Genomic DNA, 6,000 nt, shown 5'->3' on the forward strand with positions numbered 1-6,000 from the left:
TTTAGGACTAGCTGGTTACTACAGAAGGTTTATCCAAGACTTTTTCAGAATAGCAAAACCCTTGACTGCATTAACGCATAAAGGAAAGAAATTTGAATGGAAAGATGAACAAGAGAAAGTGTTTCAATTGTTAAAGAAAAAGTTAACTACGGCACCTATATTGTCATTACCTGAAGGGAATGATGATTTTGTGATATATTGTGATGCCTCAAAGCAAGGTCTCGGTTGTGTATTAGTGCAATGAACGAAAGTAATTGCTTATGCGTCTAGACAATTGAAGATTCACGAACAGAATTATACGACGCATGATTTGGAATTAGGCGCGGTTGTTTTTGCATTAAAGACTTGGACGCACTACTTATATGGGGTCAAAAGTATTATATATACCGACCACAAAAGTCTTCAACACATATTTAATCAGAAAAAACTGAATATGAGGCAGCGTAGGTGGATTGAATTGTTGAATGATTATGACTTCGAGATTCGTTACCACCCGGGGAAGGCAAATGTGGTAGCCGACGCCTTGAGCAGAAAGGATAGAGAACCCATTCGAGTAAAAGATATGAATATAATGATTCACACTAACCTTACTACTCAAATAAAGGAGGCGCAACAAGGAGTTTTAAATGAGGGAAATTTAAAGGATGAAATACCCAAAGGATTGGAGAAGCATCTTAATATTCGGGAAGATGGAACCCGGTATAGGGCTGAAAGAATTTAGGTACCAAAATTTGGAGATATGAGAGAAATGGTACTTAGAGAAGCTCATAAAACCAGATACTCAATACATCCTGGAATGGGGAAGATGTACAAGGATGTCAAGAAACATTTTTGGTGGCCAGGTATGAAAGCTGATGTTTCTAAATACGTAGGGGAATGTTTGACGTGTTCTAAGGTCAAAGCGGAGCATCAGAAACCATCAGGTCTACTTCAACAACCCGAAATCCCGGAATGGAAATGGGAAAACATTACCATGGATTTCATCACTAAATTGCCAAGGACTGCAAGTGGTTTTGATACTATTTGGGTAATAGTTGATCGTCTCACCAAATTAGCACACTTCCTGCCAATAAGAGAAGATGACAAGATGGAGAAGTTAGCATGACTGTATTTGAAGGAAGTCGTCTCCAGAAATGGAATACAAATCTCTATTATCTCTGATAGGGATGGCAGATTTATTTCAAGATTTTGGCAGACATTACAGTAAGCATTAGGAATTTGTCTAGACATGAGTACTGCCTATCATCCACAAACAGATGGGCAGAGTGAAATGAGGATAAAAATGCTTGAAGACATGCTACGATCATGTGTTATTGATTTCGGAAACAGTTGGGATCGACATCTACCGTTAGCAGAATTTTCCTACAACAACAGCTACCATTCAAGCATTGAGATGGCGCCGTTTGAAGCACTTTATGGTAGAAAGTGAAGGTCTCCAATTGGTTGGAGTGAAGTGGGGGATAGACAGATTACGGGTCCGGAGATAATACAAGAAACTACCGAGAAGATCATCCAAATTCAACAACGGTTGAAAACCGCCCAAAGTCGACAAAAGAGCTACGCCGACATTAAAAGAAAAGATATAGAATTTGAAATTGGAGAGATGGTCATGCTTAAGGTTGCACATTGGAAAGGCGTTGTTCAATTTGGTAAACGAGGGAAATTAAATCCAAGGTATATTGGACCATTCAAGATTATTGATCGTGTCGGACCAGTAGCTTACCGACTTAAGTTACCTCAACAACTCGCGGCTGTACATAACACTTTCCAGGTATTGAATTTGAAGAAATGTTTTGCTAAAGAAGATCTCACTATTCGGTTAGACGAAATCCAAATCAACGAAAAACTTTAATTCATTGAAGAACCCGTCGAAATAATGGATCGTGAGGTTAAAAGATTTAAACAAAACAAAATACCAATTGTTAAGGTTCGATGGAATACTCGTAGAGGACCCAAGTTCACCTGGGAACGAGAAGATCAGATGAAGAAGAAATACCCGCACTTATTTCCAGAAGATACGTCAACACCTCCAACTGCTTAAAATTTCAGGACGAAATTTATTTAATGGGTAGGTACTGTAGTGACCCGAACTTTTTCATGTTTATATATATTAAATGAAATTGATATTTACATGATTAAGTGTTTCCAACATGTTAAACAATCAAACTTTTTAAGACTTGAATAATTGAAATAGGTTTCATATAGACAATTGACCACCCAAGTTGACCGGTGATTCACGAACGTTAAAACTTGTAAAAACTATATGGTGACATATATATGATTATATATATAGTTAACATGATATTATGATAAATAAGTATCTCATTACTTATTTTAACAATGAGTTATATACATAAAATTGTGTTTATTGAATTAAGAAACTCGAAACGATATATATAACGATTATCGTTATAACAATGTCTTACTAATTACATATGAATCATATTAAGATATTGTTACACTATGTTTAATCATGATAAATGATAAGTAAACATGTCATTATGTATATTAACAATGAACTACATATGTAAAACAAGACTACTAACTTAAGAATTTTGAAACGAGACATATATGTAACGATTATCGTTGTAACAACATTTAACTGTATATATATCATACTAAGATATATTAATATATCATAATATCATGATAATGTAATAATTTAACATCTCTTTAGATATAATAAACAATGGGTTAACAACATTTAACAAGATCGTTAACCTAAAGGTTTCAAAACAACATTTACATGTAACGACTAACGTTGACTTAACGACTCAGTTAAAATGTATATACATGTAGTGTTTTAATATGTATTCATACACTTTTTAAAGACTTCAAGACACTTATCAAAATACTTCTACTTAACAAAAATGCTTACAATTACATCCTCGTTTAGTTTCATCAACAATTCTACTCGTATGCACCCGTATTCGTACTCGTACAATACACAGCTTCTAAATGTATGTACTATTGGTATATACACTCAAATGATTAGCTCTTAGCAGCCCATGTGAGTCACATAACACATGTGGGAACTATCATTTGGAAACTAACATGAAATATCTCATAAAATTACAAAAATATTAGTAATCATTCATGACTTATTTACATGAAAACAAAATTACATATCCTTTATATCTAATCCATATACCAACGACCAAAAACACCTACAAAAACTTTGATTCTTCAATTTTATTGATCTAATTGATCTCTCTCAAGTTCCATCTTCAAGTTCTAAGTATTCTTCATAAATTCTACAAGTTCTAGTTTCATAAAATCAAGAATACTTCCAAGTTTACTAGCTCACTTCCAATCTTGTAAAGTGATCATCCAACCTCAAGAAATCCTTGTTGTTTAAAGTAATATATCATTCTAAATCAAGGTAATACTCAAATACAAACTTTGATTCAACTTCTATAATTATAACTATCTTAATTCGAGTGATAATCTTACTTGAACTTGTTTTCGTGTCATGATTCTACTTCAAGAACTTTCAAGCCATCCAAGATCCTTTGAAGCTAGATCATTTCTTGTCACTTCCATTAGGTTTACCTAATAAACTTGAGGTAGTAATGATGTTCATAACATCATTCGATTCATGCATATAAAACTATCTTATTCGAAGATTTGAACATGTAATCACTAGAACATAGTTTAGTTAATTCTAAACTTGTTCACAAACAAAAGTTAATCCTTCTAACTTGACTTTTAAAATCAACTAAACACATGTTCTATATCTATATGATATTCTAACTTAATGATTTAAAACTGGAAAACACGAAAAACACCGTAAAATCTGATATACGCCGTCGTAGTAACACCGCGGGCTGTTTTAGGTTTGTTAATTAAAAACTATGATAAACTTTGATTTAAAAGTTATTCTTCTGGGAAAATGATTTTTCTTATGAACATGAAACTATATCCAAAAATCATGGTTAAACTCAAAGTGGAAGTATGTTTTCCAAAATGGTCATCTAGACGTCGTTCTTTCGACTGAAATGACTACCTTTACAAAAATGACTTGTAACTTATATTTACGACTATAAACCTATACTTTTTATGTTTATATTCATAAAATAAAGTTCAATATGAAACCATAGCAACTTGATTCACTCAAATCGGATTTAAAACGAAGAAGTTATGGGTAAAACAAGATTGGATATTTTTTTATTGTTGTATCTACGGGAAATATTGTAACAATTCTATACAAATCATATCCTAGCTAACTTATATTATATTATACATGTATTTTAATATATTATGTAATCCTGGGATACCCTAGACACGTATGCAAATGTTTTGACATATCATATCGACCCATGTATATATATTATTTGGAACAACCATAGACACTCTATATGCAGTAATGTTGGAGTTAGCTATACAGGGTTGAGGTTGATTCTAAAAATATATATAATTTGAGTTGTGATCTAGCCTGAGACGTGTATACACTGGGTCGTTGATTGATTCAAGATAATATATATAAATTTATTTCTGTACATCTAACTGTGGATAACTAGTTGTAGGTTAGTAATGAGGACAGCTGACTTAATAAATTTAAAACAGTAAAACATATTAAAAATGTTGTAAATATATTTTGAACATACTTTGATATATATGTACATATTTGTTATAGGTTCGTGAATTGACCAGTGGCCAAGTCTTACTTCCCGACGAAGTAAAACTCTGTGAAAGTGAGTTATAGTCCCACTTTTAAAATCTAATATTTTGGGATGAGAATACATGCAGTTTTATAAATGTTTTACGAAATAGACACAAGTAATTGAAACTACATTTTATGGGTGAATGATCGAAACCGAATATGCCCCTTTTGCTTGGTAACCTAAGATTTAGTAAACCGATCTACTAATTGACACGAATCCTAAAGATAGATCTATTGGGCCTAACGAACCCCATCCAAAGTACCGGATGTTTTAGTACTTCGAATTCGTTTATATCATGTCCGAAGGATTTCTCTGAATGATAGGGGATATTCTTATATGCATCTTGTTAATGTCGGTTACCAGGTGTTCACCATATGAATAAATTTTATCTCTATGTATGGGATGTATATTGAAAAATGAAATCTTGTTGTCTATTATTATGATTTGATAATATATAGGATAAACCTATAACTCACCAACATTTTTGTTGACGTTTTAAGCATGTTTATTCTCAGGTGATTATTAAGAGCTTCCGCTGTTGCATACTAAAATAAGGACAAGTTTTGTAGTCCATGCTTGTATGATATTATGTAAAAACTGCATTCAAGAAACTTATTTTTGATGTAATATATTCTTATTGAAAACCATTATGTAATGGTCGTGTGTAAACGGTATATTTTAGATTATCATTATTTGATAATCTACGTAATGCTTTTTAAACCTTTATCGATAAAATAAAAGTTATGGTTGTTTTAAAAATGAATGCAGTCTTTGAAAAACGTCTCATATAGAGGTCAAAACCACGCGACGAAATCAATTAATATGTATCGTTTATAATCAATATGAACGGGACATTTCACCTATATGACTATGTCCTTATAATATACTAGTTTTGGTTGAACTATTGGACTACTATCATGGACAATTAAAAAGTATTAAAAGAGTAAGAAATAGTAATTACAACACATTTTGACTTCAAAGATCGTAAATAAATTACATCTACTACAGTTAAATATTTCTTCAAGTTGCCACTTGATTTCATCTTAAACATCCTTTGTATCTTGGCGATTACAATCAGCGTTTAATCATCTAAAAACACAATTCTCTTGAAACCACCTCGGATTGATAACCGATGATTCAGATTCTGGATATACAAGGAGAATTGTGTTTTTAGATGAAAAAGGAGAATGATCGATATGAAAGTCAGGAATATATCCAGAATTAAAACTGGAGGAAGCATATTGACTGATGATTTGAAAGTATGAATTAAAATATAGAAAATGGGAGTGGTAGGAAGTAATGGAACGGAAGAAGTTCATTTATAGTGGAAATACCG

The sequence above is a fragment of the Rutidosis leptorrhynchoides genome, chromosome 4 (assembly GCF_046630445.1).
Source record: "Rutidosis leptorrhynchoides isolate AG116_Rl617_1_P2 chromosome 4, CSIRO_AGI_Rlap_v1, whole genome shotgun sequence".
NCBI classification, from domain to species: domain Eukaryota; kingdom Viridiplantae; phylum Streptophyta; class Magnoliopsida; order Asterales; family Asteraceae; genus Rutidosis; species Rutidosis leptorrhynchoides.